This window comes from Bubalus bubalis, chromosome 3, assembly GCF_019923935.1.
Source record: "Bubalus bubalis isolate 160015118507 breed Murrah chromosome 3, NDDB_SH_1, whole genome shotgun sequence".
Lineage (NCBI taxonomy): Eukaryota > Metazoa > Chordata > Mammalia > Artiodactyla > Bovidae > Bubalus > Bubalus bubalis.
Genome location: NC_059159.1, coordinates 25,859,125 through 25,869,831, shown reverse-complemented (window position 1 = coordinate 25,869,831; position 10,707 = coordinate 25,859,125). Strand labels below are relative to the sequence as shown.

The 10,707-nt window shown below is 42.8% G+C and overlaps 1 protein-coding gene across 5 annotated transcripts in view; it reads left to right on the top strand.

Annotated features, from left to right (window-relative positions):
• ZNF652 (zinc finger protein 652) overlaps positions 1-10,707 on the top strand; it is a 67,230-nt gene that overhangs the window by 95 nt on the left and 56,428 nt on the right. Inside the window, exons 1-2 of one of the 5 annotated variants that reach the window (XM_044939083.2) lie at positions 344-480; positions 3,945-4,013. The exons of 1 other annotated variant lie outside the window; for it this stretch is intronic. The gene's annotated coding sequence lies outside the window, so the exon portion shown is untranslated. Of the gene's footprint in view, positions 1-343; positions 481-2,626; positions 3,672-3,944; positions 4,014-10,707 lie in introns of those variants that run through there. 3 more of the 5 variants (XM_044939084.2, XM_025280313.3, XM_044939082.2) reach the window with 3 other exon arrangements.

Genomic DNA, 10,707 nt, shown 5'->3' with positions numbered 1-10,707 from the left:
CCGCCGCGCCCAGCGGCCGGGATGCCAGGGGGGCGGGCGGAGGGAGGTGTCGGGCTCCCTGTTGGGCGGGCGGGGGGGGCCGGCAAGGGAAGGGGCCGCGGGCGCGCGCGCGCTCTCGCCGCCGCTCGCTCTCCCTCTCTCCCTGCCCCCCTCTCTGCACACACAACCACACACGCACACCCCCCCCTCCCCTGCCTCCCTCCCCGCGCACCGCCCGCCCCGCCAGCCCCGCTCGCCCTCGCGCGCTCGGAAGGGAGTCGCGAGACGTCGGAGCGGCGGCCACGTAGCGCTGCGGCGGCGGCGGCGGCGGCGGCCGAGGCCGGGTCTGCGGAGCGGCCCTGAGGACAGACGTTGGGCAGGGGGGAGGGGCCGGCCCGGCCGGCGGTTGTTACTCGAGCGCCGCGGCTACAGGCCCCCCGCCGCAGGGATGGACCGCCGAGGCGGCGGTCGGGGCGGCGGAGGCGGAGGCGGCCGGCCCGGGTGAGTAGGGGCCCCTGCCCCCCACGTACACGCCACAGTCGCGGCTGCGCCCCTGGCAGCAGCCCTTCCTCTCCGCCGCCCTCCGAGCCGACAGGGGCTCTGGGCGCCGGGTTAACCCTTCGCCGAGGCAGCTGCGTGCACTAGGCCGGAGCAGCCCCCATCCGGAGGGGAGGCCCCGGGCGTTGAGCTCTTCTGGCCCGGAGCCTGGTTGGAGGCGCCGGCTTCTGTTCCTTCGCCCCGTCTTTCTCGGACCCGGGCTGGGCTCCAGTTTTGCAGAGTGCGCTCGCCCAAAGGCCCGAGGGGAAGCTGGGGTTGCACGGGGTAGCGGGCCGAGGGGAGGTTTGCACCGGTCCTCCTTCGAGCATTCTCCTGCCCAGCAGCTGGTGGCTTGCACCCACTGCCTCCCCTGCCCTGCGGCTGCGGCCAAACCACCAACCCCCGGGAGTATTGTGCCGCCTGAGATAAAAATGCATCTAAGTGTACACCCGCCCAATACTCACCCAGAGGGTAATGCAGACCTTTCTCCACCCCCACCACAGCCTCCCCTCCAATCAGGCTCTGCTTAAGATTCTTAGATGGGAGCCACTAAAGGTAGTGACACCCCCGTTACATATGCACAGAACATGTTCATTGTCGAGGAATGTCTCCGCCAGAAATGAAAAATAACCCCTGCTTCACCCTGGAACACTGTCTTCACGATTTAAGATCTCGTCTGCTCTTCTTGAAGAGGGCCAGTCTTTGATCACATCTAGCACATCCCTCCCCCACAACACGCGCGCGCGCGTGCACACACACACACACACACACACACACTTCCTGATTGCTGAACAGTCCCTGTCATCGCGGATCCATTGTCAGGAATGGCTTGTGCCAATCAAAGGAATGTGCTTTTGCCTTTGGAGAAGGGTGCTTTCCACAACCATGCTCTCAGGATATTGCTGTGTGAGTCTTGTCTTTGATTGTCCTCAGGTTGCCTCTGTGTTCAAGTATCATCTTTCCAGCGTTTGCCCTATGTACATTACATCTCCCGTGGATCCCCAGTAATACCTGAGTGATGGGTTTTTTCCCCCCAGTTAATTACGTATGGTGTGTGGGAATTTCATTTTTTTTAAAATTTCGTTTGTTTTGTTGTAATGTTTAACATCTGTGGTCAAGGCATAGTAAATATATAGGGTAATATTTTGGGACGAATTTTTTTTTTTTCTTCTTTTCCAGAGATGGCATGGTCCGTATTGTTCTGGGAATGGCAAATAGCACATGCTTTGTTGACATGTGTGTGCTTAGGGAATGAAGAGCTGCTGTGGTTGGCGTGTGAGAGTGTGTGCACTGAGTGCTGGTTGTGTTCCCATGTAGGGCTGATTTGAGAGTGGTGAACTGTACCGTGACAGGGCTGGCAGGCATCTGGGATGTTTGTATCAGGACTGTGCACATATATTCAGATAGATACTGCCTTTAGTATAATTTTGTTGAAAATGTACACTGCTGTGTTTTCGGGATTCTGAAAATGTCTATTTTAGTGGTTCCTAACCTCTCTTTGGATTCATGGAAGCCGTTAGGACCCTCTTCCAGGGGGAATAGACACTCGTAATTTTGTATGCAATTACAGTCATCTTGAGCCTGGTCCTGGGCCCTGAGGTTAAAATCTGTATTGAAAGGACTTTGAGTTTTGTGTTTTGCTTTCTTTCTTGAGGATTGGCATTACTTTGGTCCTGAGCAGTAAGCAACAAACTAGATGAAATATGTATCCTCGTGTTTTGTTCTTTGATTACAGTGAGTTAGGTATTTGTAAGGTATCATTTCTCTGTCTTGCAGTAAAGAAATGTATGTGAGAATTTCAGAAAAAGTTAAAACTGGAGTCAGAATAACTTGTTTAAATGTATTTAAATGTGCCTGGCACTATCTTCTAAGTATAGCAGGTTTCAACAGCAGAATCAGTGGTCCGTTTTCTAATGCCTATCTGGAATCAATTTGTGTTGTTTGAGGTTGATCTGATCTCTTAAAAGAAGGCCTTATCTTTCCTATGGTAGAGTACCTGCTCTGTGAAGATTTTTCAACTTTATTAAATGTGATTTCATGTCTCTTTTTCAGAGCGATGTTAGCAGCAGAATCATCCATTTTTAAATTTTGTTTTAATGGAAGGATTTTAATTATAATAAGGAAATTCAATCTCCATGTTTAAGATCTAGAACTAGGTATGAATGTTGCACCATTCTAAAATAAGCAGGGGATAAATATCAACTATTCTTGTTTAAATCACCCTGCCCTCAGCCTTTGCCTTTTGACCATGTCTCAGTCAGGAGACAGTGTGTGATAGTGTTATGATGGGCAGTGAGATAAAAGAAACAGGTCCCCAGCTCTCCAGGAGCTTGTAATTCTGATAATATTTTTCGCTTACAAAATCCTTTAGGACGTTCATATTTTTGATATTTTGGAGTTTCTGAGAGGCTAAGGAATTTATGGTATTAACTGCATTTTGGATGGCAAGGGAGCCTTGGAATCTTGGATAAAACTTGTTTCATTCACCTGAAGAATAGCATTTATTCTAATAATTATGCAGTATATCCTATGAAATTTGAAAGCATGCTGAGATTGCAAATATTGCATTTTTATTATCTAATAAACGTGATTGAGGTGGCTTATATTGCAGGTTATGTTTTCTTTCATGTCGTGCCTAAAGTTTTACTGTCAGAAATTATTTGCCTATCCTAAGCCCAAGGAATTTCAAAATTGCAAATATGTTACTTTTCTTTCTCAGTATAGTATATGACAAATCATTAAAATCTCAGGGGACAGTGTGCTTCCTTGATTTAACATCACAGAACCTCTTCTAACCAGTCACTTACCTAGGTAAACACCCACACACCACAAAGCAGCTGATCATATAACTCATATGGCTGTGAGAACAGCATTCTCTCTGACAAATTCAGAGCTTGGAAGCTGGAAAACAATTGCATAGCAGTGAAACATGGAGTAGTGGTGCCGGCTGCTCACTCTCATTAACACAAACAGCTTGCTGTAGTTTTTTCAACGCTCTTCTTCAGACACCCTTCCCTTAGGAGGTTTCAGATCAGCAGCTTCTACTCAAGGGAAACAGCACCTACTTTCTGCAACTGTGGCCTCAAGATCTGATGCGTGACACCCAGAGCTGTTTCCATTTCTGCTTTCAGTATGGGAAGTAATCTTGTAGTGTGGTAAGAAAATACTTTTCAAGTCTGTAGAAAAAAGTTGATTAGTAATGCTGCTGATGTGATTTTGTTTTTGAATGTCTGAAGCCTTTCGAAGAAGCAAACTTGTAAAAGTGAACTGTTTAAAAACAAATCACCCTTTTCTCAAGAGTTTTGGAAAATTTCACCAAAATGTGAATATACTCTTGAGTTTCATTTCCCTTGTTCTAAAAAGTCAGTTGAGAGACAACCAAAAGCAAAAAAGAACTCAACTGGACTCTCTCGTATTTTGAATCGTAGCCTTTGGAACTAAAGGAGGTGACTGCATTTCCTCGCCAGGAATTCCTGAGTCTTATGCTACCGTTTTAGGTATGATGTTTTTCTCATCTATTGTCATCATTTCAGACAGCATTTTGATAAAAATGATTTTGATAAGCAGAATTTATTTTAATAAAAGTAAGTTGGTGTTGGAGTTAGTGACTTTAGCTGAGGGATGATCAGGAAGATGGTTCTTTGGAGCCAGGCAGAACTAGGTTTGAATAAAGCTCCGCTGCCTTTACAGCATTGGACTAGTCACCTTGACCTCTCTATAGCCTCAGTTTCCTCATCAGAAGAATGGGGCTTGTTATGATATTAGAGATAATAGATATGAACTTCTGGAACACAGGCACATATACACATTAAGGACTCAATGGTAGGACAGGAGTGATGGAGGGAAACTGCAGATCATTTTGGCTTACAGGATTTAGAAGTCTGGTGCTGCGATCTGCATACTTTAATTTGTGCTGATTTGAGATGAAAAAATTGCAAATATTTAACTTGGTGCATACCTAAGTCTTGCAGGTGCACTGTGCTTGTTGGAACTTTGATTTGTTGCTCTATGGCTGGCTGAACTTGGTGGAGACAATAAAACTTAGCTCCAAATTCAACAGTGTTACCCACAGGCTGTGCTTGTTTTAAGCCTTTTCAGAGCTTACGTGGTGAAAGGGGTGTTTTAGGACACTAATGTAGCTCAATGAGTTCTGTGTCCAGAGCTGAATCACGTGCAAAGCCTTGTGTAAATTTTCATGGTTAATGCAAGTCATAAAGTGCTTGGTGGAATCAGTGAAGACATCCAATGCTTATTTTAGTTAATCTGTTTGTTTATATAGCAGTTATCTTTGATATTTGAAAACACTTATGAACATTTTTTTCTTAAAAAATTCTCATTGGTCTTCTGAGGTTTTGATCATAAACTATTATTAGGGCTATAACTTTGAGTGCCTAAGGCATTTTTGCTTTGATGGGTGAAGGAAAGAAAAGTAAGGTCCCTTACCTGTCAAATTTGATCAGCTCTCCACTTTAGACCTATAACTTTAGGTTGTGTATATAGTTCCCAGCATTGTTTTTAGTCAAAAAGGCAAGTTTATGGTAAAATACATTATTTTTTTTTAATGGCAACCCACTCTAGTACTCTTGCCTGGAAAATCCCATGGACGGATGGAGGAGCCTGGTGGGCTACAGTCCATGAGGTCTCAAAGAGTCGGACATGACTGAGCGACTTTACATACATAAACATAGTTTAAGAGTCTGGTTACTTTGAAAAGTAGATTCAGGGCACGTATACAGTTTTATTCAATACACAGAACTTTAAAAATAGGGTTTCTTGAGTTCTATAGAATTAAATTATTCTGTCCTTTTTGCAGAATATCACTGTGATAAGTCCATAACCCAAGAGTTAGCTAGAGACTTTTCAGATAAGGTAGGCACATCAGTAATGCATTAGGAAATAGCTCAAGGGAATCTGCTAAGCCTTATTTTCTTTTATTATTGAGCCACCTAGGGGCTTGCCCATGAGTGGAATCAGTCACTAGTATTGGATTGCTGATAAAGAGGAGTTGGCAAGTAATGGTCTTAGCCTCACCTTAGACTTTGCAGAACACTTGAAAAAAACTTAGTCTTGGCCAGAATGTATAACAGCAGCATTTATGCTATGTGAGCCCACTGACTAAACAAGGTTTAGATGAATGAGTTAGCATAATTTTTTCTCAACTATAGTACATTTTGCCAAGTAAACTTTTTTTGGAAGTGGTGCTTTTTTTTTTTTTTTTTTTTTCTGTCTAGTTTACTGGAGTCAAATGGCTCAGTAGATGGCTTGTTGCTTTTGTCAGTTTCTTGATAGGCCAGTCAGTGTGTGGTGAGAAGGGATTGCTGGAAGAGAATAAGAATGGAAATAATGCAAAGAATGGCTCCTGAGCATGATTTTTGGTCTTTACCATGGATGTAAAGACCATGGTATCAGAGAATTGTGACTCTACCTGGATTTCACCAAGATAGGCAGTGTGGGTGATTCCTTTTGACTTCAATGCTAATGTAGAATATAATCTTCAACACATTTATACTTTTCAGCTTTGTGATTTAGATTCAGTTTGGGGGATTCAATGGAATATAACTTCTTTTTTAAAATAATCTTTTAAACATTTTTTGTTTATTTTTCGCTCCACTGGGTCTTGGTTGCTGCTCATGGGCTTTCTCTAGTTGCATGGCGCAGGGACTGCCCTAGAGTTGCGGTGCATGGGATTCTCACTGTGGTGATTTCTCTCGGGGAGCAAAGGCTGTAGGCGCAGGGGCTTCAGTAGTTGTGGTGCACAGGCTTAGTTGCTCCACAACATGTGGGATCTTCCTGGACCAGGGATTTAAACTTGTGTCCCCTGCATTGGCAGGTGAATTCTTAACCACTGGACCACCAGGGAAGTCCCAGCATATAACTTCTTAATTATACTGTGTGAGCTATAAAATGAGATTTATAACTAGGCCCTTATAAATTGTTTTTACCCTTTTGAATATATCATTTTAATATATCTAGAATAATATCAGTGGCCTATGAATATTGAAATGTAAAAAATAATACAGTAAAGTACTGTTTTGTTTCTTGAGGGGGTGGCAAGGAGAGCATTTGTGACTTCAGTTTGGTACATAAATCTGTTTTTTTCCCCTGGTTCCTCTTAAAACTATGCCCCAGCTGCCCACAGAGTTTTCCTATATTAATATACTAAGAGCTGAAGTTTGAACAAAAAAGATCTTAATGACCTGGATAACCACAATGGTGTGATCACTCACCTAGAGCCAGATATCCTGGAGTGTGAAGTCAAGTGGGCCTTTGGAAGCATCACTACAAAGATAGTGGAGGTGATGGAACTCCAGCTGAATTATTTCAAATCCTCAAAGATGATGCTCTTAAAGTGCTGCACTCAATATGCCAGCAAATTTGGAAAACTCAGCAGTGGCCACAGGACTGGAAAAGGTCAGTTTTCATTCCAGTCCCAAAGAAGGGCAAGGGCAAAGAATGTTCAAACTACCACAGAATTGCACTCATTTCACATGCTAGAAAAATAATACTCAAAATCCTTTAAGCTAGACTTCAACAGTTTGTAAACCAAGAAATTCCAGATGTACAAGCTGGATTTAGAAAAGGCAGAAGAATCAGAGATCAAATTGCCAACATCCATTGGATCATAGAAAAAGCAAGAGAATTCCAGAAAAACATCTTACTTCTGCTTCCTTGACTACACTAAAACGTTTGACTGTGTAGATCACAACAAACTGGAAAATTCTTAAAGAAATGGGAATACAAGACCACCTTCCTGCCTCTTGAGAAACCTATATGCAGGTCAAGAAGCAACAGTTAGAACCAGACATGGAAAAACAGATAGATCCAAAATTTGGAAAGGAGTATGTCAGGGTATATTACCAACCTGCTTATTTAACTTATATGCAGAGTCAGTTCAGTCAGTCAGTTCAGTCACTCGGTTGTGTCCGACTCTTTGCGACCCCATGAATTGCAGCATGCCAGGCCTCCCTGTCCATCACCATCTCCCGGAGTTCACCCAAACTCATGTCCATCGAGTCGGTGATGCCATCCAGCCATCTCGTCCTCTGTCATCCCCTTCTCCTCCTGCCCACAATCCCCCCCAGCATCAGAGTCTTTTCCAATGAGTCAACTCTTCGCATGAGGTGGCCAAAGTATTGGAGTTTCAGCTTTAGCATCAGTCCTTCCAGTGAACACCCAGGACTGATCTCCTTTAGGATGGACTGGTTGGATCTCCTTGCAGTCCAAGGGACTCTCAAGAGTCTTCTCCAGCACCACAGTTCAAAAGTTTCAGTTCTTCGGTGCTCAGCTTTCTTCACAGTCCAACTCTCACATCCATACATGACCACTGGAAAAACCATAGCCTTGACTAGACCGACCTTTGTTGGCAAAGTAATGTCTCTGCTTTTCAATATGCTCTCTAGGTTGGTCATAACTTTCCTTCCAAGGAGTAAGTGTCTTTTAATTTCATGGCTGCAGTCACCATCTGCAGTGATTTGGGAGCCCCCAAAAATAAAGTCTGACACTGTTTCCACTGTTTCCCCATCTATTTCCCATGAAGTGATGGGACCAGATGCCATGATCTTCGTTTTCTGAATGTTGAGCTTTAAGCCAGCTTTTTCACTCTCCTCTTTCACTTTCATCAAGAGGCTTTTTAGTTCCTTTTCAGTTTCTGCCATAAGGGTGGTGTCATCTGCATATCTGAGATTATTGATACTTCTCCCGGCAATCTTGATTCCAACTTGTGCTTCTTCCAGCCCAGCGTTTCTCATGATGTACTCTGCATATAAGTTAAACAAGCAGGATGACAATATATAGCCTTGACATACTCCTTTTCCTATTTGGAACCAGTCTGTTGTTCCATGTCCAGTTCTAACTGTTGCTTCCTGACCTGCGTATAGGTTTCTCAATAGGCAGGTCAGATGGTCTGGTATTCCCATCTCTTTCAGAATTTTCCACAGTTTATTGTGATCCACACAGTCAAAGGCTTTGGCATAGTCAATAAAGCAGAAATAGATGTTTTTCTGAAACTCTCTTGCTTTTTCCATGATCCAGCAGATGTTGGCAATTTGATCTCTGGTTCCTCTGCCTTTTCTAAAACCAGCTTGAACATCTGGAAGTTCACGGCTCACGGACCATGTGAAATGCCTGGCTGAATGAATCATAAGCTGGAATCAAGATTGAGGGGAGAAATATCAATAACCTCAGATATGCAGATGACGGCACCTTTATGGCAGAAAGTGAAGAGGAATTAAAGAAATTAAAGAGCCTCTTGATGAAGGTGAAAGAGGAGAGTGAAAAAGCTAGCTTAAAACTCAACATTCAAAAAATTAAGATCATGGCATCTGGTCCTATCACTTCATGGCAAATAGATGGGGAAGCAATGGAAACAGTGACAGACTTTATTTTCTGGGCTCCAAAATCACTGCAGATAGTGACTGTAGCCATAAAATTAAAAGCTTCTTGCTCCTTGGAAGAAAAACAATAACAAACGTAGACAGCATTTACTGTGCCTCTAAAGATCTGTATAGTCAAAGCTATGGTTTTTCCAGTAGTTATGTATGAATGTGAGAGGTGGACCATAAGAAGACTGAGTGCCAAAGAATTTATGCCTTCGAACTGTGGTGTTGGAGAAGACTTTTGAGAGTCCCTTGGACAGCAAGGAGACCAAACCAGTCAATCCTAAAGGAAATCAACCCTGAATATTCATTGGAAGGACTGTTGCTGAAGCTGATGCTCCAATATTTTGACCATCTGATTCGAAGAGCCAACTCATTGGAAAAGACCCTAATGATGGGAAAGATTGAAGGCAGGCAGAGAAGGGGACAACAGAAGATGAGATGATTGATTGGCATCACCAACTCAATGGACTTGAGTTTGGGGAAACTCCAGGAGATGGCGAATGACAGGGAAGCCTGGTGTGCTGCAGTCCATGGGGTTGCAAAGAGTCAGACATGAATGAGTGACTGAACAAGAGTTTGAACTTAACCTTGCCTGAAGCATCCTGAGCTCTTCAGTTTTCTTCAGCATACCAGGCATACGCACTAGGCATACAAAGTCATTTAAATTAACTCAGTAAGTGTTTAGGAAAATCCTAAATCCTTACAGTAAGAATTGGATAAATAAGTTAATGTATATTCGTGCAATTGAGTAAATTTTATATGGTTACAAAAAAGAATGAAGAAGCTATATATTGTGAAAAATCTCTAAGCCATATTTAAGTGTAATACAGTATGTACTCTTTTGAGTATGGCTTATAAGAGTCATTCATATTGTATGTAATAATGCTTCATTTATTCTCGTATAATATTCATTGTATACATACATTATAATTTATTTCTCCATTCTACCATTAATTGGAGAAGGAAATGGCAACCCACTCCAGTATTCTTGCCTGGAAAATCCCATGGATGGAGGAGCCTGGTAGGCTACAGTCCATGGGGTTGCAAAGAGTCAGACATGACTGAGTGACTTCACTTCACTTTCACTTTCTACCATTAATGGACATTTGGATTGTTTCTGGTGTAGCTGTCATGAGTAATGCTGCTGTATTCACTATATTCTCTTCTGTACTTAAATTTTTTGATCCTTGCATATGTATACTAAATTTTTCTAATTTAAAAATTATATAATTTCAAATGGCTAGTTTCCTCCTGTCAGATTGTGGTAGACAACGTATACACTATGCATCCATTCCAACTTGTCAGGAATTAAAACTACATCCAAAAGGTAGTTTTTTCTGCCTTTCAGAAACTCCTCAACCTTTTCATCACCTCAAATGGAAAGTTAGATTTTTTTTTCTTTAAAGATGTCTTGTGTGTCTAAGGTCAGGTGGTACAGAGAGTCCTAAAGACATTCCACAGGAGCCAGCTGTTGCAGGGTTGGACTCTTCTAAATCTAGAACTGGTGTTTATTTAATTCTCTGTAACACTGTTTCTCAAACTTTTGGACCATAATCCACATAGAGAAGCAGTATATGCATGCCCACGTGTATTCCCTCACATGTGTTCCACCACCTACAATTGAAACAAAGCTCCAGAAACAGTACTTAGCCTTACCATCTGTGAGACAGTCTGTTATTTTACACTGTTTCATTTGTAAAACTTGGGTTGGGACAGACAGTTTGAAAATCACTGCCCTAAGTAGAACTTAACAAAAAGTATTTTCTTGAAGTTGATGCTAAACAAATGCTTACTGGAGTAAATGGGGATGGGG